Consider the following 26,229-nt stretch of genomic DNA (forward strand, 5'->3'; position numbering starts at 1 on the left):
CGGAACCTCATACTTGTCCGAGATTTTTTACTACACTTGTCCGAATCGTTGTTTTTTACAGCCAGCAATTAAATAAATGTAGGTAACCCAGGTGAAGTACAGCTTTAGGAAAAACCTAGAGTAGGTAGGATACGGAACCCTAGTGTGAGAATCTCACATTTGTCCGATTTTTACTACACTTGTCGGAATTGTTGTTTTTTTACAGTCAGCAATTAAATAAATGTAACCCAAAACACGGTCTTGCAAAGACTCCGTTTGTTTATTAGCCTCGTTACTTTATGTTTGTCTGGAACCCGCATTGCCCAACTAAGGAATGTTTATTTTGTGTTTCGCTTTTTACTCTCTTTGTTTTGCTTTCAATATAAAGCGATTAGTTGTTGACTCGGTTTGTGAATTTGGGTCGTTTAGCTCTTCACAATTCTGTAAGTTTTTTTTTTATTTAGTAGGTAGTACAATACATTTTTCTATTGAATTATATTTATGTATTTGCAAAAAGATTTGGCGCCCTGTGTCTCTAGATTCATCAATAAGACGTGCCTTATCTCCAAAAAAAAAATCCATCAATCCGTCATAAAACACTTGATAAATCTTTAAAAGACCCATTTTATTTTACAAATTCAATAAGTCTCTCGACAACAGAATAATATGCTCGAAAGAAATAGTGTCACGACCCAAACATTCGACAAAATCCGTGATATTTTACACTGAGGGACTTTTCCTTCCTGTACGTGTCGGTTTTCGTAAATAAGGGCCATTATCCCTTGACGTTTACTTTAGGTGTTTAATGTAGTGCCGCGCCGACCCCTGCCCCTACGCCATTAATAATCTGATTGCGCAATCTAGATTTAACCGCGCAAATTAAAAATCAATACCAACCTAAAACGCTCGTGAGAATTTATTCATTAAAACAAGCACAACATAGTAAACTTACAGATGAGGCTGATGACTCTAGATTAGTTACAGTTCCAACTTGCAGCTGAGACTCGGAGCGATGTGTTAGTAATAAGTACTTAGTAACAGTTCCGATTTTTGTAGAGTGATTTCCTTAATTAGCATAGTCTACATCTCTTGGTAGTTAAATTATAGCATATATCAAAATGTGATTTGTATCTTAAATAGTAGCGAGCGAATAAAATAAAAATGTTTTAATTTTATTTTATTTTAGATCATCAACGATACAATACATAATAACTCAAGTTGTCTTTTATTCATTGCGCAATCTAGATTTAACCGCGCAAATTAAAAATCAATACCAACCTAAAACGCTCGTGAGAGTTATTGAAACAAGCACAACACAACATAAACTTACAGATGAGGATCGGAGCGATGTGTTACTCGTAGTAAAAGCGCACGATTTTTGTAGAGCGCTTTACTTAGTAAATAGTAGCATAACGTAAATTTCTTGTTATAGTAGTAATTAAATCAAAGTTGTAATTTGTATCGTAAATTAGCGAGAAAAAAAATTAATTAGGTAGGGAATTTTATTGCAGGTCGTCAACGATATGATAATATCGCAAGATATAATTTAACACGTTTTATAAAATATATTTTATATACGCAATGTAACTTTAATATTTTTTTTAATTTCCCGAGAAGGAAATTTCCAAGTTAGGTCGAAGGGAAAATCGAGATAGTGAAAGGAAAATATCTTTTGCGTGCCCACTCCATAGACGTGAGGGTGGCAAAGATCAAAAGATCACTCCCGTGAAATTCTTTTGTCATTTTTTGAATGACGGAATTCTTTGCTAGATTCGTTTTAGTAAACGTCCGAGGCAGAAAGTAATGTAAGTACAAGAAAGACACAATTTTATCACATTTTTGTAAATAGGTTTTCTGCCAAGAATTTTTTGTTGAAAGTAATAAATTCTCGTTAGTTGGCCCGACCTGAATTTTCGTGTACCTAATAAAAATCTGTTCCTATTATCTAATAAACACGTGTAGTGAAGTAGGTAGACAATAGCCCAATGGTGTCAGTGTCGGACTGCCGATTCAAGGAAAGCTCTCTAACATAAACAATGTAGCTAATTTGCTACTACTTTTTAACAACTAGATTAAGTTTAGTAACATAATTACTTTTATTCAAATCTAATAAAAGCCTCGAAAAATTGAAAAATCTTTTATCTTTCAGCATGAAGTGAACACAAATCGAAATGGTGCGGAACTTTTAAAAGTTGAAAATAGATTTGTGACGGCTCGCCCGCCCGTGTCCCGAGATGGCTGCGGTCTTTTCTTATTCTGCTCTAAACATTGTTCTTTTGAGGTGATAGAAAATATAGTTAAAGTAGAGTATTACAAGATAATCCTTGTCTAACAGTCTTGTCTAGGCAATTTAGGAAAAATCTACTACGCGTACAAAGTGTGAATAATTGTTTAAATACGCTAGTTAAGGGACCAAACTTACCATCAGATGCTTTACATGGCTCCAGAAACACATAAATCCTAAAGGCATATTTTGTTGACGTACCTATGTTAAGTAGGTACTACGAGTACCTACTTATGTTGGTAATACGATAATTAAGATGTATATTTTTTTTAGTATATAATTAAGATAATTATCGTAAGAAAATAACAATCATTCTGCTGGGTTTACTTTTATTTAATTTTATTTATTTAGGACAATCAACAAGACAAATACATATTTTGAAGAAGTTTAAATACATATTTTGTCTTAGGACAAAAATATCTTATGAATGAAAAGTGTCTAATTATCAATGTCTGTCAATAGTTTGTAAAGCATCTCATGTAACTTCTTATCTGACGTGCATGATAAAAAAAGATAATTTATCTAGGACAGTTCTTTGTAGGTAACTAAGTGAACATTCAGTACTTACAGTATAACCTCCTCCCACACTCATAATTACGGAAGCAAAGGATTTAGAGAAGGCGCCCGACGACAAGACTAAGTGCGCTAACCGAAGCTTAGCCTCATCGCTCATTAGATAACATACTTTGCTGATGAATATTATGTTTACATGTATATCGCATAATCTAATCTAAAATTATCATTAGTCAATACACTTTAACTTATTTATTTGACTTCAACCTATTTATTTAACACTAGTAAGGCAAGGGCTTTGAAGGCCAATGAAGACTAAAATGAATGAGACTTTATTTCTTCTTTACATTGACGAAAATACAAAAAGATTAAACAGCGACCATGGATTCTCTGTGTAATTTACTGTTGTCCAATGTCTTGGGGGAGGCCTTTGTCCAGCACATTTGGACGTCATTCGGCTGAAACGAACGAACACTAATGCCATTACTTAAAGCTATATTGAGATCAATAAAAATCTACATACCTACTACACATTTACTCCACTCAAGAAATAACAAATTAGTTTTACTCACGAAAACAATGTTTTGCGGTGTTCCACGCAAGTTAGACAGCCGACTGACATTTGAAATGTTTTACATAAGTAATTTTCGCCCTCTCATTACCTTGCACGACCCCACAAAATCATCTCCATCAGAGGAACTTTGTAGCTCTGTAATGAGATTACATAACTCATTCCACTCCATGCATGTAAGTCTTGCATTCTCATTATAATATGAGGAACATGGAAAATATGCAAACTTGAATTTAACTTTGTTGCCGATTAAGCTTTATCATTTTCAGGAAAATAATGAACAAAATTCAGGTAGAGCAGTGGTATCTCTGTGGACTTAATTTTTTATAATAGTTACTATGTCTGTTTGCCCATTATATTACCAGATTTAACTGTACCATACAGTTTGCTACAAAAGCTTGGAATAGAGAAACACCTAAGGAATGATTTGATTGGTCATCAATTCTAATGTTAACCCATCAAACCCTACGCGGTCTCATGAAACCGCGGTAACAATTGATTTCTATTGTCTCGATTCGCGGGTAGGTACTTGAATGGATAATAGGGATGAAAATAATAATTCACATGGCATTTAGTTCGCCTGCTGTACCACTTTTTTTTTTTTTTGTGTGTGCAATAAAGATTTATAATTTTATTATGCTTCTGGTGTGATAAGCATTTTTGATCGCGTGACGTGACAAACAATATCAGAATACTAGTTTTAGGAATTCATTTGCAACATTTTGCAACACAATACGAGATTATGGATTTTACCTAAAATATCGACATGGGAGCTCATGACATCCTGTTTCATTGCAGCCTCCCATAGCCGCGAGGCGTAACGGATTTGGAGCCAGTACATCAAGCTAAACACTGAGGGGTCTTATCTAGTTGTAATAGAGTTTGCGACAAAAATATATACAGTCTGATGTGCTGTCATCAGTACTTTAACTATGTGATGTCTGCAGATTTATTATTTTTATGGCTTTGTTTCTATTTGGTTGATATTTGGTCCGCGTTGTTTGTTTTCGATTAAAAAACTCACATGTCGCTAACTATGTATAATAAATAGTGCTGAGATAGTGGTTATCAAACGTATTATTTGTTAATCGTAAACAATTTCATAATAGCTGTAAAACTTGACATTTTCATGATCTACTCACTACTTTTAATATTGATAATTTATCTCTTAAACCACAAATCCTGGCAATAAACTCTAATTAGAATTGATTCTAGAGCAAACCAAAGTCGCATTACGTGCGAAGTACGTGAGTGAGGTGACTCACAAATTATACAAAGGGATGTCTGAGATATAGGCGCAAATTGCTTTTAGGACTGGATGTACCAGTAAACGTATTACGGCCTGATGGAGCAATCAAGCAACACTCCAACTTAATGGCTTATATTAAAAATCGATGCGAGCCATCTCCACCTTAAACTCCGCCTTAAAATTATGGAGATTATAAACTACTTTATTTAGATTACGTTAAAGTTAATGGGGTTTGGAAATTGTGGTCGTGTTTTGTTTTAGAGTTGGTACATACTTTGCTTAAGCGAATGAATCTGAGATCTAAATCAAGTTTATTTTCAATGCATCGTGCCTATTACAGAACACTTTGATAATATCTAGAACATCTATTTGAAAAATCGACTGCTTCAGGTAGGTATACCTAGATCATTATCAAACTAGAAATTCCATTTTCAATCGTCAACGTTTTTATTTGTTACTCAATTGATATAGTTAATTTGATTTGACTAGTGATGTAAGATAATATTTTGATCAATATTGTCGTTGACGATTAGGAATTTCCAAACAAATTTTCAAGTCTCACTAGGAAGCATTTGTGTCAACGTCACGTCACAATGACCTGACAGCATTTGTAGACTTGTGACGCGGTCGAGTGGCATGATGGCGCGATGGGCAGGCCCGGAGTGGTTCGCGACAGTTGCCTGTAGCTAGAGGGCGCCACTCGAGCACAATGTTTTATGTCGAGGGACGTCGGCAAATAAATGGGAAAACAGTTTTTTGTTACGTGTTGTTAGAAAAAAGTACGAATACGTATCAGAGCGACAAATATGTTTAAAAATGTAGAGCTAAACGAGTTTTACCAACACTCTTATAACGTTGGTTATCTATCATTATAATGAAGCAATAAATAAAATAATAAAGTTGTTCACTGTAGTAATAACCAATAATAATTTTACTTAAAACAGACCCGTAACAATCCTCAATTAATGTTGTTGTCAAAATTTTTCATATATTAGAATTGGAATTATGTACGACATTTTGAGTATACTGAACAACTGACAAAATAAGTCTCAAAACATTATGATGTTATCAAATAACTCCAACATTCTCAATCCAACCCGCTCGGAGAACAAAGTTCGCATCCTGAATCCTTAGATACCTCATACCAACATAATATCATTACATGACATACCGTTATGTTTTCAACCATTCCTCGTTGAAAAGTAAAGTTGGCTCATTTCCGTGAGCTCGCAGACTCGCGGCTACGTGATAGTGCTGCCTGTAAACAAGTTAGTTTGTCGATAGTGTTACACGAACTTGATATTATTAGGAGTAAGTTACATTTTTGATACTGTGTTGATAGTTGAGAGAAGAAGAATGTTATGCCGGTCACAAAGAAATGTGATTCGATTCAAAATAAAGTAGAGAAAAGTAAAGTCGTATTTTGTCTCTATTGAAACATAAATATTTTTGACACTTATTATGTTAATTAATTGCTTTAGTTTCGTTAATATTAGAAAGAAAGAAATAGACTTTATTGAACACAGTAAGCACAAATTATAAACAATAACAACACAAAACGAATATAGAAAATAGTGGGCCACTGTGTCAATTTATTAGTATCCAGGTCTATTTAACTTTTAAAAAGTATTTTTTTTAAATAAACAACATTCTGTAAAAATATATTTCTAATTTTAATAGTTACGTAACATAATAGCCAGCAAATTCTAAGCAAATCACTTACCATCAGGTGAGATACAGGCCAAGAGCTTCCTCGTTGTGGATAAAAAAAAATTGAAAACGTACTCGTACAATATGGTAATAAAGCTCCTGTGATAGATATAGTATACATAGATAGATACTTTCAAATATAAAATAAAAACCTGGCTGCAGTACAACACTATACCACCTTTTACTACAGACAACATAATAACACCCACGACATGGGAACACTGCTATTAGGAGTATGAATTACGGCATTTCTTTGTTTGTCTCTCGCTGAAACACTTTGCAAACTTCGCGTAGTTGTATCATGAAGTCAAGCGATAAGCTTTGTTATTATATCTCAGGTAACTTGCACTCTTTATTATTTTAATGGCTTTTCAGCAAACTTACAAAATAGGTGCGTGCAGAGGAACTAACATCTTTTTATGAAAAACTACTACAACCTATCCTTAAAGTCAAAGTACATATTAGTAAACATAATTAAATGTTAATGAACCTAACTATTTACCTAAAACCCAAAAGAGTTTGCTAGTAATTTTCCACCGGGTAAAAGAGCTACGAATGTTTAATTTAGGTGTATTTTAAGAGAAAATAACCAAAACACGAGCCCTAAAGTTACAAGTAAAATCTATTTTAATGGCTGGCACACAAATCTTATTACATCTCCAAATTAGAAACCAAATTGAACTATTTATAAAGGGTACCGCTCATTATTTCAGTTCTAACTTCCAAATTGCGGTGAGATAGGGCATTCTGTATTTAAACGGTACAATAGGATGGAAACTTGGTCACATTTGATTAGATCAGCCTTATTGGAATGAAAATCGATAGATTTTATTAACCGACTTCAAAAAAGGAGGAGGTTATTATGTTCGACTGTATGTATGTTTTTTTTTTTCTATGTATGTTCACCGATTACTCCGTCAATTGTGGACCGATTTTCAAAATTCTTTTTTTGTTCGATAGGGTACACTTCTGAGGTGGTCCCATTGTCACCAAGTCAGGATCTGATGATGGGATCCTAGGGAAATCGACTGCAACCCTCAAATTTTATAGGCACTTATATCGTTTTTCAAACATTTTCTTAAGTTATTCAAGTATTTGCTCCTGGAAATCATCATCTCAAATTCATGAGCTGATGATAGAAAGTAAAACTCTTTAATGCTTAGGAGTTGGAGGATAATTCTTTTAATTTTATAGATAAGTATAGTTTCTAAAGTTATTCAAGTGTTTGCATCAGATAGCCATCATCTCATCACGATGAACTGGTCATGGTAGATACAACTCCTTAACGCTTAGGAGTTGGAGGATAATTCTTTAAATGTTATAGGTACAAATAGCCCAACAGTTGTATTCTTTCATATTTTTAAGGTAGGCTGACGGTTTAAGGTGTTTTTAGGTTGCCGATATGGTAACCTGTATTTTGTAGGGAATATTATTTTACACTTGACATGAAGAATATACTGCCTACCTTCAGTGGTAACACCAAGGTAATAATTAGTTAACTAAAAAGCAAGAAATAAGTTAATTTTTATAAAAAAAAATAAAACCGACTCCAAAAAACATACACTAAAAAGTAGAAAAATAATTACTAATTACTTATTTATTAGGATGAATTAATATTTATGTATACCATGATTGATACTTTTGGAGTCGGTGCAGGCAAACTTCACACGTTTCATAATCTTGGCACCGACTACTTGGCAGTACTTTTTAGTGTATGTTTTTTGGAGTCGGTTTTTTTTTTATAAAAATTATATCAATACCTATGGACTGGTAAAATGGGTAATTAAAGATTTGTGCCTTAGTCAGTCGTATTACAACTTTATCAACAAAAAAGATGTGTGCCTAGTTAGGGTTACTGTCGATTCGTCACAAAGTCAATTCGTCACACCTAACAAAATTACTTATATTGAAAGTAATAAAGATGAATTTCCACATTTTTTTTTTTGTGACGTATCTATTTTGTGACGAATACCAAAAGTTATTCAAAAGCAAAGAATCATTAAAGCCATTAATTACATAAATAAGTATACTTTTAGCACATAATTATGTGAATTAGGCATCATCCTGATAAATCCATGAAAGGTGAATGGGTCCCCGAATTAAACCTATCTACATAGCTCGTGTCATCCTTCATAATCCCTAAAACATCGGCGTTTATTCCCGTTTAAGTGTAGGCATTTGAATCGAGCTTACAATGAGCTGTGTTTGGTAAGGAATTAGAGTGAAACCTTTCGTTCTTTTAGAAGACTTGTTTCATTGTGAGAAGAATTAATGCTGCAATGTTTTAATCATTTAACGTATAAATAAAGACTACTCTTAGAAAGTCTGGCCAGCGTTTGGAGTCAGGGCAAATCCTCCATTTTCCTGTTAAATTAGATAGAGTCATGTTCCTACAGTGGAGATTGATGAGAGAGAGTTGATGGTGACGTTCTATAAGCCTAGGCGCAGACCACCGGCTTTTAGTTGGCCGATATTTGGGTCCGATTCTAATTAAGAATCGGCTGGTACCAAATCGGTGTAATGTGGGCACTTTCATACCAGTCCATTCAGATTAACAGCCCGATCCAACTATCAGCCGAAAAAAAGTCGGTGGTCTGCGCCTAGGCTAATAATTAGGTTTCAACGGACAATGAGGACTGATTGGCGCGGGTCGCGGTACTTATTCTCTCAAATCGGCAGACCGATGCTTAGGCTAAATCTTTAGATACACCTTTTGTCTGCAAAGTTATATCGATGAATTTTGTCTAAGTAATTAGTGCTGTATTTAACAGAGGTTCTACCACATTATGTAATTTATGAAATATGTATTTCATTATTATAACATTTCAGGTGGGTGTTCCGTGCTCAGGGTAAGTGACGAAACGTGTCGCCCGCGCGCTATCGCGCTCTATCGCGAACAATACCCGCAACGCTTGCTCATTGCACCTCAACACATTTTCTCGGCGTTCTCTTTTACTTAGTATTTTAAAAATATGCTATAAAATATGGAGGAAAAATAGCTGAAGTATTTTGGTTCGTACAAGGGCAGATTCCGCAGGTTGCAAAATAAGGTAGATAAATTAAACCAAACTGGTAACCCGGCATTTATCAAAAGAACAAACAAGCTTGATTTAAAAAAGCTCTTTTATAAAAGATATTGGCATATTAATTATTTGAAACAAGCGGACTTTTGTGGCCTCTTTCCCGTGAAGCTCAATGATTTTATTCCATAATTTCCGCTTTTCCGGATTTCCACAAATTAAATACATTTTTTTTTATTCTTCTTCAATTGCATTAATACACAAAGGAAATGACAATACAAGAGCGATAATAAACATATATTCGATCAAAAGTAGAATACTCGTATTAAAATAGCGTCATATGAACACGCGCGATATTTCGGCGCGTTGAACGTGAGATAACGGAACGTGTCACGTCGCGCGTCGCCAACAATGCGCTTCCGCTGCGGCGCCGGCGACGCCCGGTCGTTGCACCTCGACGCAACTCGCACGTTTACCTTAACTTAGAAAAAGAATTATTTTTTAAACATTACGTTACAAAAAAATAAACAACTGAACATGCTATTTTTGTTTTTTGTTTTGATAAGTGAGTTAATTTGGCTCTGAGATAATTTTCTGCTAAAAATGTCTCTACATATTTCTTAAAAATATTGCAGTTATTCAATAACTAAAGATATTTCGTACACTTATTAGTCATAGACAGGTAATAGCGATAGTTATAGACTACCACCATTTATGTGTGGGTAGGTGCTTAAGTTAAATAATACAAAATAATACTTAATGAAAGAATAGGTAATACAAATAAAACAATGTCAGTATCTCAAATCTGATAACTGAATTAAATACGTCATGCAGACATCAAGTTATACCTACTTACGTTCATTCTTTCCATTGTGTTAAAGATAAAGTTAATTTCGCCTTTATTCAAAGGAGCCAAAGGGTGACTTACAAACATTTATTATTCCATCCCTTAATTAGACACGTGTAGCAAACCAAGAAACACAATAATTCCGCCGAGGGAAGGATTAGCCTCCCTTTAACATGACAGTGTTTCTTCAAGATAAGCGCGGTGCAAAAATACGCTTTGCCAAATTAGAACAATGAGTGTTCCCTGCGTTTCGAATGTCTCGCCATTTTGCGATAAATGTTTTGTAATATGCGCGTGACTTTCACTTCATTTGAGACTGAAATGTTATGACAAGGATTCCCTGAGTTTTGAATTGTTAAAATAAGAACAGGCAAGGAGTGATCAATGCGAGAAAACATACAATGTTTCATGTTCCTACAGATTGAATTACTAGTTTATACTTCCAATACATACTTACTTACCATGGCTCCTGTACCTTCAGATTTAATCACTAGTTTAGAGAACTGTGAAAATCTTACGCGACGCGACGGATTAGCAAGCTGAATTGGCAATGGGCAGGGCACATAGTACGCAGAACTGACGGCCGATGGGGCAGCAAGGTTTTGAAATGGAGGCCGCGTACCGGAAAACGCAGCATGGGACGTCCACCCACAAGGTGGACCGACGACAACATAAAGGAAGCAGGAAAGCGCTGGACGCAGGCCGCTACCAACCGGGTAACATGGAAAGCATTGGGGGAGGCCTATGTTCAGCAGTTGACGTCCTATGGCTGAGATGATGATGATGATGAAAATCTTTTGCAGAATTCAATGATAATTATATAATGACAACACAACTATCGTAAAATACTAGTGTCTGTATAAAATATACTAAATTAAAACAAAAATCATCATTTGTAACTACATAATTTTGTTTGTAGTTTGACCGCACATTTTCTGTGCAACATTCGGCCAGCCCATATTCCCCGCACGTATCAATGTGGCGCTACAATTATGCGTGTCTGGTGTAAAAACACCACACTTGGCACAAATCCAAACGGAACAAAACGACACTGCACTAGTCGCTAGTTGCCATTTTTCAATCACCTAAACGCATCGCTCTAAATACTAGAGTGCTCGTTCAATAATAGACTGAAATTAATACTATTTCTGAGGTGACGCTGCCAGCCAGGGTGTACGACGCGACTGCGGGTTATGGAACGTCTGAAAGCATAATGTGATATTATTGCCAAAATAACATCGCAGAACAGACACCCTTACCGTAGGGTTGGGTTCACTGCTTTATGCATACATACAGACATTTCATAAGGAAATTGTGGAAAAATACGTGTGCTTTCTTAAACCCGTGATACAATTACCTGACTTTTCGCTCCGAGACAAAACACCGTGTGTACTTATTAAAGCCGTATTTTTCCTAAGACACAATGTTTCGCTAGAGTGCGGAGTTTATTACATTTACTTGTTGTTTTATTTTGACATCTTTTTTACACTACAGTAAAACAGATCTTCATAAATTATGATGATCATTTGAATTTAAACTTTAATATTCTGTTTGTCTTATTTCAGGTAAGGAACTTCTCGGAAAATACTATCCTGTGAAAGGTATTTATTCACTACGTTAAAATGTAATTAAGTGTTAATGTGATAATATGCAGAAAGAAAATGTATTCAGAGTTTCAGCTGCTATACTTAATGTGACATAGGTAAATGTACAAACAGACGCTAGCGAACCAACTCTATTACACTTTATCTTTAGGTAAACTTATTAAAGCAACTACCTACGATTTCAATACTTAAAGATAAATTGTAAATTTTTATTCAACTTAATACTATCAAATGTTAATAAAATATTGAAACATGAATCAACTAGTTCAACATCTCGACAGCCCTAGCAAGAGGATTCAAAATTAACCGCATAGATCGTACTCGGCGAGTAATCGCAAGACAGGTGCGCCGGCGCAGTCTATCGTCGGCTCCGATACATCGCACTCACTATGCCAGTGACATTACACCTCTATAATAATGGGCAGTAGGCTCACTTTTACATGGGGAGTTAGATTCACCGTCTTAGATCTGTAACAACGCTCAAAACTCGATTTAGTCAAAGTCATAGATTCTGTACAAATATTCTGGAAATGGAAAAAAGCATGTCTCCTTAGTTTACTCTGCTGGAACTACATAGCACCCTTAATTTAAAGGAAAAGTAAGGATATCACGTGAGCACTACACATTATCTAGTTATTATTCAAACAATTCAAACCCCAGACTAAAATGTATTTGAAAGCAACCTCCTACAAATATTCTCAAATTGTTCAGTCGCGTGATATATCGCAACAAAAAAGAGTAAAAGTGGCTTCACGCAAACGTTAAACATTCACGCCGCGTGTCGCAGTGACTGACAAGCGATCACAAGAAAATTCGCTCACATTTACGTACTATAGCATACAAGGTTTGTAAACCTATTTGTGTAAAGGTGCGGTGTCTCACATTGTACGCTATCATGTATTTTTACGCTGAAGTATTTTTTTCATGCTTATTTTTCCATAATACGAATCTAAGTGAATTTGATCATACATTTAAATTAAGGCACTGGAATAAAAAAAATACTTACCTAAAATTTTCCTAATTACGCCAATAGAAAAGTAAAGTAAGCATTTGGGTGCTTCATGACATGCCCTTGAAGCATACAATTTATGATACATAATGGCTCTATTGTACCTATTTACATTATACGCACTAGATAATAATCAGCTTTATTATACCTGTGCGTACTATTTCTGACTGGCGCTGATTAAACTCATGAAAGCCATGAACTAATTAGATTGATGGAGTTAAGCTTATAGGGTGCCGGTAATTTGATTTGGGCCACTGGCCACTTTGAGCTAGTTTTAAATAAATTATGAATCGGTTATATCATTATGTTGTCAAAAGGATTTTAATATATTTTGTTTATTTGACAATGAGCACAATAGAAGAACATTTAAATAGGTATGTTTTTGAAATGCCAATAGGAATTTAAGTGGGTATTGTATTCATTACAAAGCACCTAATAAACTTTGTCTGCGTAATAATAACGCACAATTAGGGCACATTGAAAAAATAAAAGCCTCGCCAAGCACAACGGCGTGCTCATTTCAAAAGGCTGAGATTTAGCTTCACACTTTCAGCAAGTAGGGCGGCGTAAATATCAATGCACGCGATACTCTTATAAAAGCAATAGGCGCGCAGAATCGCTCGCAACTAGCTCAAGGAGACGCCACCGGCCCATTTCCCGCACTATCTTGACGGCACTTATCTACCTGCCTACAAATTCACACGTCGGAATTTCAACATTTAAACCGGTGACGTCAAAACGTTGACGCGCCTCATTCCACGACTTCCCGGCTTGTCAGACACAAAATGGAGCGGAGGCAGTCCCTTTTGTACTTGTAGGCTTTGTGTGCAAAGTAAGCTTCCTACCGACGCATCTGTACGATGATGAAACTTGCCAGACACCGCTTTTAAGCTCGCTTTATGCCTCGAATTAAAACTTTACAGGAGGAAATTAAACGTCGGAAAAATCTCGCGCGTGACTCGACGAGTGTATTGTTTTGATTGCAACACTTTCGGCGTTGTGGGTCAACACTAGACTCGTAACGCGGCTTTACAGTTTACAGCTCGCGAAAATAAATATGTTCCATTTTGCTCGCCCTAACTTCGGATTTTATTGCTTAACTTGACACTAAAGAAAGTTAACACAAACTTTTCCATAACAGTGTTTGTTTGACAGTTCAATGTATGCTCGCCGTTGCAAGCACTTCGGTATGTGTCAGAACAACAAAGACAAAGTTTTGGAAATGCGAAATTGAGTAGAAAATTTAGTTGCTTTTTAATTATTTCTGAAACGTGTACCAATATAAGTACCTTGTGACGTAAATTATTTTGTTTCCCTTTCATTTGTAAAATAAATATGTTCATACACACAAGGTTATACCGCATAGAGTAAACTGAGTCTTGCTGCGTGCGTATAGTAGTCAAATTCGCGGGTACATTATTCCAGCTGTAAATGTATCTTTGTTAAGTTATCCCTACCCTCTTACAAAACAAATTCCACTTGTCAAAATGTTCACGCTCCGTTCACGGGAATCACAAAGCGAGACGCGCACAAAGACCGGTCTTAACAAATTGTTCCGTCAAGCGGTGTGTTTGCATAATACGTGGTCGGTGGGCCGGCCTACTATCAATTTTGATTTTTCCTCTATTCACACCGCGCTACTTTGTTTTCAGCCGGGAAATTTCTGAAGCGGTGTAAACCGGTAAAGTTTTGGCGTGCCTATTGACATGTTTATTTTGGCAGGCTTATTTGAACACCGATTGTAATGGAAAGTGAACAGCTTAATCTTCTGTACTGTAAATGGTTTTAATAAGCCCAAAGAGGCATGAAATAAAAGATCAAACACTATCATTACACAGACTATGAAAATTAGGTAGTACTATTTACGTCTTGGTAACCAAGCAAAATTTCATTAGGTAGGTATTTTTTTAAATGTATAACTTAACAAAAATAAATATTAAGAATTTTAGCTTGATAAGTATAAAAGTATACAGGGCATGTAATGTACAACTTTTCATCAGTTAATTAAGGACTATCCTTAAAAATCATAACAAAAAATAACCCAAAAATAACCAAAACCATGGCACAAATTGTCTAAACGTGCCCATAAACGGTTTCCGTAAAGCCTTTCCAAGTTCGGGGTTCCAAACTAGACTCAACTTTCAGATTAATTTGATCGCTCCATAGGTTTCGCTTTTTTACCTTTTCTTCAGTATGAAAACTGACAAAGACGGAGGGAAGTTCGCAGCGGTTTGTATTTAATTGCAGGAACTTTGCTCATTAGACTGTTTGACCCTCCCCGGGTACGGCAACAAAATGCAAATTTATTTTCTCGCGTCGTTATCTTTGGTTTAAACCTGAATGTGTAATTCAGGTAGGGAAATGGAATACTTTACATTGAATCCCAATTCCACTTCACCATTTCATTTTCTAATAAATCTTATCTAAAAATTATCTCCGTTTGATTTTAACGGTAATTAAAATAAAGACAATACTCGTATAATATTTAAAGCAATTAGGTATAATTATTGAGTGGGAGTTGGATAAACTAATTTAAACTTGCACAAAACGTTTGGAGTTACAAAATCAGATATGGAATAAATTAATAATACAACTAAAGTACTTAAAGTTCTCCGGTTACTTACTTTAATAATGTTAGTATTTTGTGCATTAACTTATTTTATTTTTTATGTTGGCTTTCAGTAAAAGTGTTCTAAAAGAATTGCTTAATTTATTACCCTAAAATTACACTGACGCTTACATTATCACAAAAGCTTAGCAAAGCTTGTAAACATACTTAAATAATAGAAACAGCTATAAATATGTCAATATCTGCTTGCATTTACTTGTGCTCATCACACTACGTTTGCCTTTGTCAATGTGGAAATCCAGCACTCCAATGTATAATAGAGGCACCATCTTACTTTAACTTTCACAAACGTCAAAGGTCTATCAAAAGTCCATACAAAAAACACCGGTTATCGTCATAGTTACTGTTATAGTTAGGTGGTGCAACTCAGCCTTAAAAGTTTATTGTTTACTGTCATATTTACTACTTAAAGTAACTTTACGAAGTACGAGTCTCAATTGCGTTCACATTCTCATATGTTGACTTGATGAAAGCGTCTAGTAATCAAATAGGAATTCCTACCAAGACGGAAACACAAAGGGCCTTCGGTTTCTTATTATTCGTCGCCGCATTTTATTCAGGCGTCATTTTTCCCTACAGAAGATTAAACCCCTTTTTCTGTCTGTCACAATAGTGATGTACCAAACGAACGTAGAAAGTATTGTTAGGTATAAAATATCCCATCAAAAACAATACTTGTCAAAAAAACCAAGTCTCGCAACTCAGTTGTTCTACGGTAAAAAGTTGTGAGATCCATGTAATACCAAGTCCAGTGCCTCTACCATGAGTTGCCATCGAAAACTTGTATTCGTATACTACAGTCGATAGAGTTTAAACGTGGATCGATGAAGTTTGCATTAAAATCATACCATGAGTTCAATTACCGTATACTTTACTCGCCAGCGATAATTCGATGGTTTTGTGATGTCATGTTGGTGAACATGTTAACGTATCCAACTTCACACTCTATGAATGGATGAATGAAAGAACGAATGCCGCTCCTTTCTAACTATATAGAAAAGATAGAGTAGGAAATAACAAAAATGTCAAAAATAACACTGCAAAATTTAAGTGTCCTCGAACAGTGCATAAAGCTGAATTAACATGATGATTTTAAATTTGTATTGTTTATTTCTTGTCATTGCGACTTTGACGCAGCTGTTGTCATGACAACAGATAACAAAACATGTTTTGTTGAAGGATTATTGATGAATAATTTTCCACAAAAAATCATTGAGTTATAATGTACTAAAAAAATGGATTTTAACCACGATAGGAAAATGAGAACCTGCGCCTATCCGTTTAAACCGATTGCAGAATTTATGGAAAGGTAAGTTAAGTAAAAATAAACATACTATGTGGTGGAGGAATTTCGATATTAAACGAATAATTTTGAGCTGGTTTTTTTGGAGAAATACAACCTTTCCAGCATAACTTCCACGTGCCTAGCTAAAATTCAGTAATATGAGTGCTAGATTTATATTTTCTAGATACAATAAAGTTGTTTTTCTATAGATATGGCGATCTGAGTATGCCCACTGAAGGGCCCCAAGAAAGAGCCAACAATAGTCAACGGTGGGTGGAACTAACGGACACGCGAACGTGAAATGCTGATGCCACCGGCGACACGAAAACTACTGAGAAATTGAGAAAAGTGTGTATAAATACCTACTACTTTATTCATTTTGATTGCTTTTATCTTATTTCGTCATTATTATTTGTAATGTTTATTTGTTAAGGTGTGGAGTGACTTTAAACAGCAAGAAGAAGGCAACTCGCATACACAGAGCTGCCAAGGGAACACTGGACTGGTGGCGGTCCAGGTTCTTCCCTGAAGCCAAAGGATTTAGAGCAGAGTGCTTGTAAATAACTACTTGTAAATAAATCCATAATAAAGACCTAGGGTAACTGGATGGATATACCTACCTTATTATTGTAAAACTTAAGATATTATAATTAATTAAATACCTACATTATATTGTTTTAATCTTTCATGGTCACTAAACATACATGGTAGCAATCTCGTCAGTAATAATAATTAAATAAATACATATCCTACTAATATCCTACTTAATATTAAAAATGCGAAAGTTTGGATGTCATTATGTCTAGATGTTTGTTACTCTTTCACGCAAAAAGTACTGAACGGATTTTGATGAAACTTTACAGTATTATTGTTTATAACCCAGATTAACATAATAATTATAGGCTATAATTATGACAATCTGTGACAAACTAAATTTCACGCGGACGAAGCCGCGGGCAAAAGCTACTTGAAAATAAAATGATTAATTTTTATTGACTATTTATTTCACAAAACTTAATACATAATACACAGACTGATTAAAAACAAAAGTAAATTTTAACTTATGAAAATACATATTCATTGTCGGATTAGCTTTCTATCATGATCTGGCTGCGGATGATAAGGCTGCGTTTCCACCAGAGATGTGCGAGGATGCGTAGCGAAGGATGTGTTTGTAAAGAACCAATAGAATCGCTTCATTTACCTCGCCTCGGTCAGCACATCTCTGGTAGAAAAGGCTCAGGCTGTACAACACTAATGAGCATTTTCAAATCTCTGCTACACATCCTCGTACGATACATTTTCCTCGCACAGCTTTGGTGGAAACCCGCACACATTTTCACAGCACAGCTAGACATCTTCGCACGACACAATTCCCTCGCATATCTCTGGGAAACGCAGCATCCTCTCCCTCCCCCAAGGATCTCCACAATGTGCCCGCATCCAGATTCTTCCCGCGACCTTCACCAGATCGTCGGTCCACCTAGTGGGAGGTCTGCCCACATGCTGATAACATGTTCCATCGTAATAAACTTCTTTCCGACATAATTTAATAAAGAAAACACCTAAAATGACCTAAAACCACAATTTTATTTTGCTTTTCACACGTCAATAAGCCAGTGAGTTACGTTACTGTGACAGCTAAGGTATTTTTCGATGACATCTTTGAAAATTGCAACTCATGGTAAGTTATTTGTATGAAACTTAATAAAAACTTTAGTCGCTATCGTATTCAATTAGATAGGTTTTTTACCTAACGATTTGAGATGAACTCATGGTAGTGTTTTTAGTTTTGCTGTGGTTCAGCTACTAACCGCTAGAGGCGCTGTACAATTTGCCATACATTTTTTTACGCCCTCGATAGCGAGATGCTCGGTAGGTAAACTCATGGTAGAGGCACAGGCCAGGAAATCTTTAAATATATTGACTTGGCCATCGCACTTAATAATTTAATTTACACGTGTTTTCATGTGATGGCCAAGTCAATAATATTTAAAGATTTCCTGGCCTGGACTTGGTATTACATGGATCTCACAACTTTTTACCGTAGAACAACTGAGTTGCGAGACTTGGTTTTTTTGACAAGTATTGTTTTTGATGGGATCTCATTTCTTTTTGTATTTTGTAGACAGCAGTTATGTATCTAGAAAACTGGACCGAAATTGAAAAAATTTACTCGACTTGGCGGTTGCACTACCGTGCCCCCAAATCTCATTTCTTTTTGTATTTTGTAGACAGCAGTTATGTAACTAGAAAACTGGACCGAAATTGAAAAATTTTACTCGACTTGGCGGTTGCACTACCGTGCCCCCAAATATTTTAGTTTTTCCTTGATTCATACACCAAACACTACTTATATTCCAAATTTGAAGCTTCTAGGTCTGCTAGAAGTGCCTTAGAGTTTTGATGATCGGTGAGTCAGTGAGTCAGTGAGTGACAAAATTAAGTAACTTTGACCCGTTATAATTCTTAAACTACTGGTTCAAATTGAATGAAATTTGAAATATACCGTGTCTTTACAATGCCTGCATAGCTAATGAAAATTCAGCCTTCTAGTTTTATCCACAACGAAGTTACAGGCAGTCGAAAATGGCCTGAATTGCTTCGAGAAAAGGATGGTACGGCCGTGCCGCTTTTTTGCTCGACTTGGTGGGGGCACTGCCGTGCCCCCAGATACGTTACTCATCGTCGTTCGTTTTTGCTAAGTGACGTCCACTGTTGGACAAAGGATTCCAAAATAAGCGCTGCCCGCATCCAGGTGCTTCCAACCTTCACCAGATCATCAGTCCACCAAGTTGAAGGTCAGTCTACACTTTCTCATACCCTATTTAATATCTAGGTATAGGTTAATCCTAAATCAGTATTTTAAGTACACGAAATCAGTTTTCTCCGTAGCGTAGGCGGATAAGCCTGCTTCCAGACGGGCTTATTAAATAATGTTACTTGTTTTTAGGTCTTAAGGGCTATTTGGGGGCAGGTGGCGATTTGGTCGGGATTATTTTTATCCACAATGGACTAATGAGAATTTTCTTAAAACGGATTTACAATCGGTAGAAGTCTCAGTTCATAAGTCACCTTTATGTCACGTTATTTCAATTAGATTAAGATATCAATACACGATAAAATGCTCATAGTGTATGATGCAATGGAGCTCATCTATTAATCCTTCAAGCTCCGCGAATCTAGACACAATAGATAAAATCAATTGTTATGACATTAATTAATGCCGTCTGGGACTCAATCGGTTAAAAAGTCTCCTAAATAAAATGAACGAACAAAATTGTATAAATAACAGGCTTTATCCCGTATCCCACAAAAGCCACACGTCACTTCACTAGTCAAGGAATCGCGTTTCTAACAAATTTTCCCTCACGTAAGAAGAAACTTGTAACCTGAGTTTCTAGTTCTATTACCTATTTATAACTGCAGCTCATTTCCACCATGACAGCGACGCTTTATATAATGGGTCATGGTGATACCCGACCCGACTGTCTGACGTACGATTTTTTCGTGTGTAACAAACTGGAACCTAATATATTTATACTCATTTTGTTACGTTTTATGGCTGCTATTCAGGAGATAATAAAAGGCGTCTTCTTTTACTCGATGTTTTGTAAACTTTTTTCTGTTATTTGTGGAGACATTATTGTGTCTGTTACAATCACAGTAGACTGATGTAATGTTATTTACTTTAATTAAATCTCAAATATCATAACGTAGCGTTTATCTATTTAATTACAAGTTATTAAAGGAGGCAATGATTTGGTATACATTTTGTAGGTACAATATGTAATTTAAAACTTGTTTGCACACAAAAACGATCAGACAACGTGGCAACTAAAATTGCAGGCAGCACAAATGAGCTTATTTTTATTTAGTTAATTTTATAGCCGATCATACCTACATCTTACATTCAGGAGTGAGTAACAAACAAATATCCGTGCGGTAAACTAATCAAATAAATATGACGTGCTACTATTGAAGCGGCTCCGCTGGAAACCGCGGTAAGAGCGCGAAAATTTCCTAACCATATTCTTACAAAGAGTTTGTAAATCATGGCGGAGTATAAGAAAGTGAAGGCGTGAAATGGCTAGCAAATTATGATGGATCGGCCACCCTTATCACAACACATCGGCGGCTCGCCGCTGGGACTGAGCCCTCGCCTTGTGTTAAGCCATCAATTACCAAACAGTCCACAATTACACCCCAAATACGATATTTTAGCAAAAATCCTGTTGACCCGTGTAAAATATGTAAAACGGTAACCTTGGAGTAATTGAGAGTCAGTTTGTTGGGGTTGACTCTCCTTTGAAATTGTTGACATTTTATATTCTTACATCGGTGTGGTTCGGCTTAACTACATAAACAAGGAAATAACCAAAATATTAAAACTATATGTACGTACCTAATTATGCGTGTATAATAATGAGACGTGATCACAAAAAAAATGTTTTTTATTCTTATGTATTTGTCCCACTTGGAAATCGAACCAATAACCAATCTTCTAGCAGTGGACCACAATGGCGTTTATCTATTTCAATGATTCAATGAACCAATACCAATTGGTCTCATAAAGAAAGAAACTCGAGGCCAATTAGGTTTGAAATTAAAAACCTTGTACCTATTAGACGAAGCTATTACCTAATTTGTGTTTTGGAAATTCCTCTGAAGATAACTTGACAAGTTTTTGTTTTTCTGTAAGCTTTTAATATAATGTAATGTAGGTAAATGTATTTTGTGAAACGATACCTCTGTATCAAAATGTTCAACAAAATCTCTTTATTTTGTAGCGCGAAAAAAATACACTAGCTTTGTAATATTTAATACAGATTGTATATTTAATAATCAAAGATTTTATAGTCTAGTTTAAAAAATATCAAAGCCATAAATGTCTTTGAGGTCACCCGCAGGCTTTGACGGGTCGAGTTCTAATAAAAAACGATCGCGGGAAAAAGAAAATAGCTAAAATGGTGTTGTGGGGAAAAGTCTCGGTCGACGGAAAATAGTGTTAGGCCGAACCTAAGTGATTTGTCGTGTACTGGTCAATTGCACTTAGTGTTGGTTTCTTACTGTTTCTATCACTTTGATGACTTTGCAGCTCAAGCGCGAGCAGTTGTGTCTATAGTGTGTAACTATACTACAGCGCTTAGCTACTTTATTTAGAGGTCCTATTTTATACCTCATTTTATAGAGTCCATGTTTTTGTTTATTTAAAACGCACGGTTGTGTGGATGTTAACCTATAATCGCACGTGTATAAATTCTTAAGTAATGAAAACCGAGATAGGTGTAGTTGTACCTTTAATACTTTATGTTATAGTTACGTGCTTCTACGAGTACATACATATAAAGTCTTGATTTCTGATCTGTAATAGTCATTATCATTTCAGAATTAAGCATTATTCTGGACTGTTTTAAAACAATAAGCTATTCTGCAATAAGCATTTCGCCACAGGCATAAGTGCTCGAATATCAAGCTTATTGTGTACTCATATAGGTTTAATTTAGTGGGGCTATAGAACAAAATACAAGGAACTATTTGCCAGTGTAACAGAGGCCCAACGGCCGAGAACAAAGACGACGGATAATTAAAGCCAAGCTACGAGAAAGAGATTTTTAATGAAGCCCGACGTTTGCCACGTAATAAGACTTTATTATAACCGTAAAAAATCCATAATGAAATCATGAAACAAACAAAAGATGACTTGTGTTAACGCTTGTGGCCGATCAAGCCGCAATAACTTTGATTGTATAATTCTTGTGGTGGGAAATGTAATGTCCTTTATAAATACTTACTCATAATAAAAGTTTATTTTGTGTTTGTTTATGAAAGGCACAAGTCAAGAATAGGAATAAGAATGAGTAGAGCACTATTATTACTGCTCTAAAAGACTCAAGCATTAGGAATTTTCACACAAATTACCTCCTACAACTGATAATTTTTATAACTTTTTTGTCACACTTACTTTTTAGTAATTCAGTTGTATCAAAAATAAGCTTCTAGTAAGCTTTCAACAAAAAATTCCTGGTAATTTAATTGTAGGTACTTAGGATATTTTCATTTCATTAGTGACAAAAATCTTATCTACGTCTAAAAAATAAGTAATAGCAATTAATTTAAAACTAGACTTTGTCAAAATTTAATCCAGTCTCCACGCAAAAATCAAAAGCTTTGTTTGCACGATTTTTTCTATACTCTTTTGATCTTCTTCTCTTGAATCAATTTATCATGATCCTTGCATAAAACGTCTTTCTATCACTTTCATTTGACCCTGGCTTAATTAACTGAACATATTTAATCGGATTCAGAACTCAGCCGCTGATTTTAATAAAGTTACGTAAACCAAAATTAATTTAAGGAAACTAACAGAATTTTTGGTGTTCTGAGAGCATGATCGCATCTCAAAGGCGGCGTTTCGCATATAAATTGACGAATTTGCCTCCATTTACACCTTTGTACGGTGCAGGAGACCCAGCTGAGCTCAAGTTCGTTTGTAATTTATAATCGGTTTAGTTTACACACGCGAATGCTTCGCAGCTAATAGAACATTTCACGAGGTTATTGTTAGTTAAGCTTGTTATGACGACGTGCAAATTATCAACGTGTAATTAAGAAGATTCAATCTAGGGCCTGACATATTCGGGCTGCGTATGAAGCGGGGTGTGTTTATGCTTTAGAGGGTTTAACATGTGCCGATACTTTAGATAAAACACTGCCACGTGTATTTTTTAAAACTATGATTTCCCCACTACCTATATCTATCTTATTTTGAAACTGGAACTCGTAACTTAACGTAAAAACGTAATATGTACTCAGTTTTTATAGTGCCGCTTCTAACTTTGACCCGTATTTGTTCCAGCAACTAAAATCTTTGTCTTACCAATCTCGTCCTTGGTCATTACTACGACGTTCGTTATTTTAAAGTAATCTTTATAATTAAAACAAAATCCATAGTCTACATAATTCCATTTGTTATCCTGAGCCAAAGTTGTTTTTAATTACAATCTCGTCTGGAACCTTTGAGAACGAAATTTACGTCTCCAAAATTACCTTGGGGATCAATAGTATCGTGTTTATAAGAAGAATTAAACGAATGGTGGAATAAAGGACCTCTCGGTTGTGGCAAGCAGACGTGTTCAAGTGCCAAGCCGTGCGGGCTCATAATAAGGAGGGTACAGGGTCGGCCGAAACACTCACCCGCCCTTCATCCCTTATCTAGTCGTCTATCTGGGCCTTTATTTTTTCCCAGCACGACCTTGGACAGGATATTTTTCTTCTCTTATTTTTTCAACAAAAAATTTACAAAGCAAATTGTGCATATTTAGTGATCGTCATTGTAAGCAGTGCAATGAATACAGCGTTACTAATTTCGTCCGCTCCGATGAATATTTTCTCTGAATTACAACGGTTAAATACGCATTTCAAACTCTACTAAATTCCTCTAAAATTACATTCATCCGATTTCAGGTACCTACACAAATTACATTCAATTCATTTAGTAAAGTACCGATTTCACATTTGTAGACCTCGCTGATAAATAGGACCACAAAGGTGTAATACGAGTAGGTATTTTTTCTATTAAACAGGTTCATTATACGTGAATGAAATACCCAAAGTATATTTGAAACTCGTAACAACTTTTTTTTAATGCCATTGTTTTGAGTGAAACTTCATAAACAATTCTTAAAAGATCATAAAGTTTTTCAATTACCTACTCATAATCGAAATCCGAACTGTAATTATACAAAAGTACGCAAATGAGTTCCAAAAACGATTTCCTTTAAGCAGACGGGGTAATTATCGGAAATTGGTTTCCTATCAAAGTGCTCTGTCTTCTTCAACATTTGTGGCAGCGATTACAACGAAAACATTAATTAAAATTCTGTTTTTAGAGACTCCATTCAATATTTCGATTAACCGATAGAGATTTCAATTTCCTTTAGTCACGTGCGGGATATCAGATCCGCGGCTCAGTCGGTAATGAGCGGAGGATGGCAATTTCACTAGATGGGCTTTTGGTTACCGCGTTGCCTATTTTTATGCCAATGGGCTTTTAATATGTCTCCCTCTCATGTCACGGGGGATTGCGTTATCGACTTGACTAGACGCTTATTATGGTTATATTATTCCTTTTAAACCACCCAGAGAAAAATAAGGTATAAAAACAAAGGTGCATACTTCATCCATGTTAATAGAATCCACGTCGCCTTCCACAATGCGAACACAAGTAAAAATCTCTTACAACCCGAGTACAGTGTTGAATAAGCTTATAAAATGTTGGTGGCAAAGAAAAACAAAGCAAACTTAATATTTCGCCTGATGAATCTCCCATGTTGCCTCCACAACGGTGAAATGTTTCATAAAAACGAACTACCGACGCTGAAAAATTACTATGATGGCATTTAATTAATCCGACGGTGTCTACCAAATTAACCTCGACGCACCAGCTTACGCTGAGCCAAATTGAGTTGGGCGTGAAAAATTTGAATACGCTACCAAAACGGCTAAAACTAGGCTTGACTTTACATGAGAAAGGAGGAACTTTCAACAATACACCCGAAATTAGCTTTATATTGTGTTAAAATGCAAAATTACTCAATTAATATTACTTAGTACAATGTTAACTTGTAGAAGTTCTGTAGGTCAAATTCAAAATCTTTATTGCTTATTATTAGGTCTCTAATGTTTTAGCCAGCCTTTTAAGAACTTCTTAATTTCTGAGCTAGATAAAATACATTTAATTTACGTTTAATTTCAAGTCTATATTTTATAAGAAAGTACCTATTTTTTCTAGATCTTTCTGTATGCAAAAGAAGACATTAATAAAAAGTTACATGCATGCTTAAACACTTGTATAAAATGACATTTAAATAGTAAATATCACCAGTGTTTAACACGCGTACCTAATAACTTTTATTGGTAAGTATTTATATGCTTCTGATGTTACATTTATATGATATTAATATGTGTCCACGATACGATGTTATTTCTGAAATAAGTGATTCCATTTGAAACTGGACGCCATACTCATCAATCATTGATTAAACGACACGACGAGCTATTGAAATTCGCACTAATACCGCGGTGGTAATGAGATCTCAGTCCAGTTTAGTTTCCAACGTGATTTCAATGGATTTATATGGCTCGTAACTGTGATCATAACTAATCGCGAATTCGTAATTGCAAACTGTGATTTAAGTGGAAATCAATTCATGTTACTTTTAAGGTAGTAATGTTAGACACGGATATAAAAGTCATAAGACAAACGATGGTCCTATGGCCCAAAAAAGAATTGGAGGTTACAAAAAGATTGAAGGTTACTTATGTAATTTTTTAGGCTATAGATACAAATAGATTAGAAAGAAAATATAAGTATCAGCTCCATAATAAATCACTAGTTCAAAACTGCTTTCACAAATAAGTGACAACTACCAACCTGCACAACGAAAACAGTCATTTTTATTTTTATAACTCTACAAGACCAAAAAATATTTATTGAAATTACCTGAATTAAAAAAATCCTATTATT

At 35.4% G+C, this 26,229-nt stretch overlaps 1 protein-coding gene and 1 long non-coding RNA gene across 3 annotated transcripts in view; both read left to right on the forward strand.

Annotated features, from left to right (window-relative positions):
• Positions 1–26,229, forward strand: part of LOC135073890 (poly(rC)-binding protein 3) — a 197,378-nt gene that overhangs the window by 85,720 nt on the left and 85,429 nt on the right. The window lies entirely within an intron of this gene.
• LOC135074178 (uncharacterized) lies at positions 16,717–17,365 on the forward strand. Its single transcript, XR_010257766.1, has 2 exons — positions 16,717–17,048; positions 17,134–17,365. It is a non-coding gene; the product is annotated as an uncharacterized LOC135074178 (long non-coding RNA).

Source organism: Ostrinia nubilalis, chromosome 8 (genome assembly GCF_963855985.1).
Source record: "Ostrinia nubilalis chromosome 8, ilOstNubi1.1, whole genome shotgun sequence".
NCBI lineage: Eukaryota > Metazoa > Arthropoda > Insecta > Lepidoptera > Crambidae > Ostrinia > Ostrinia nubilalis.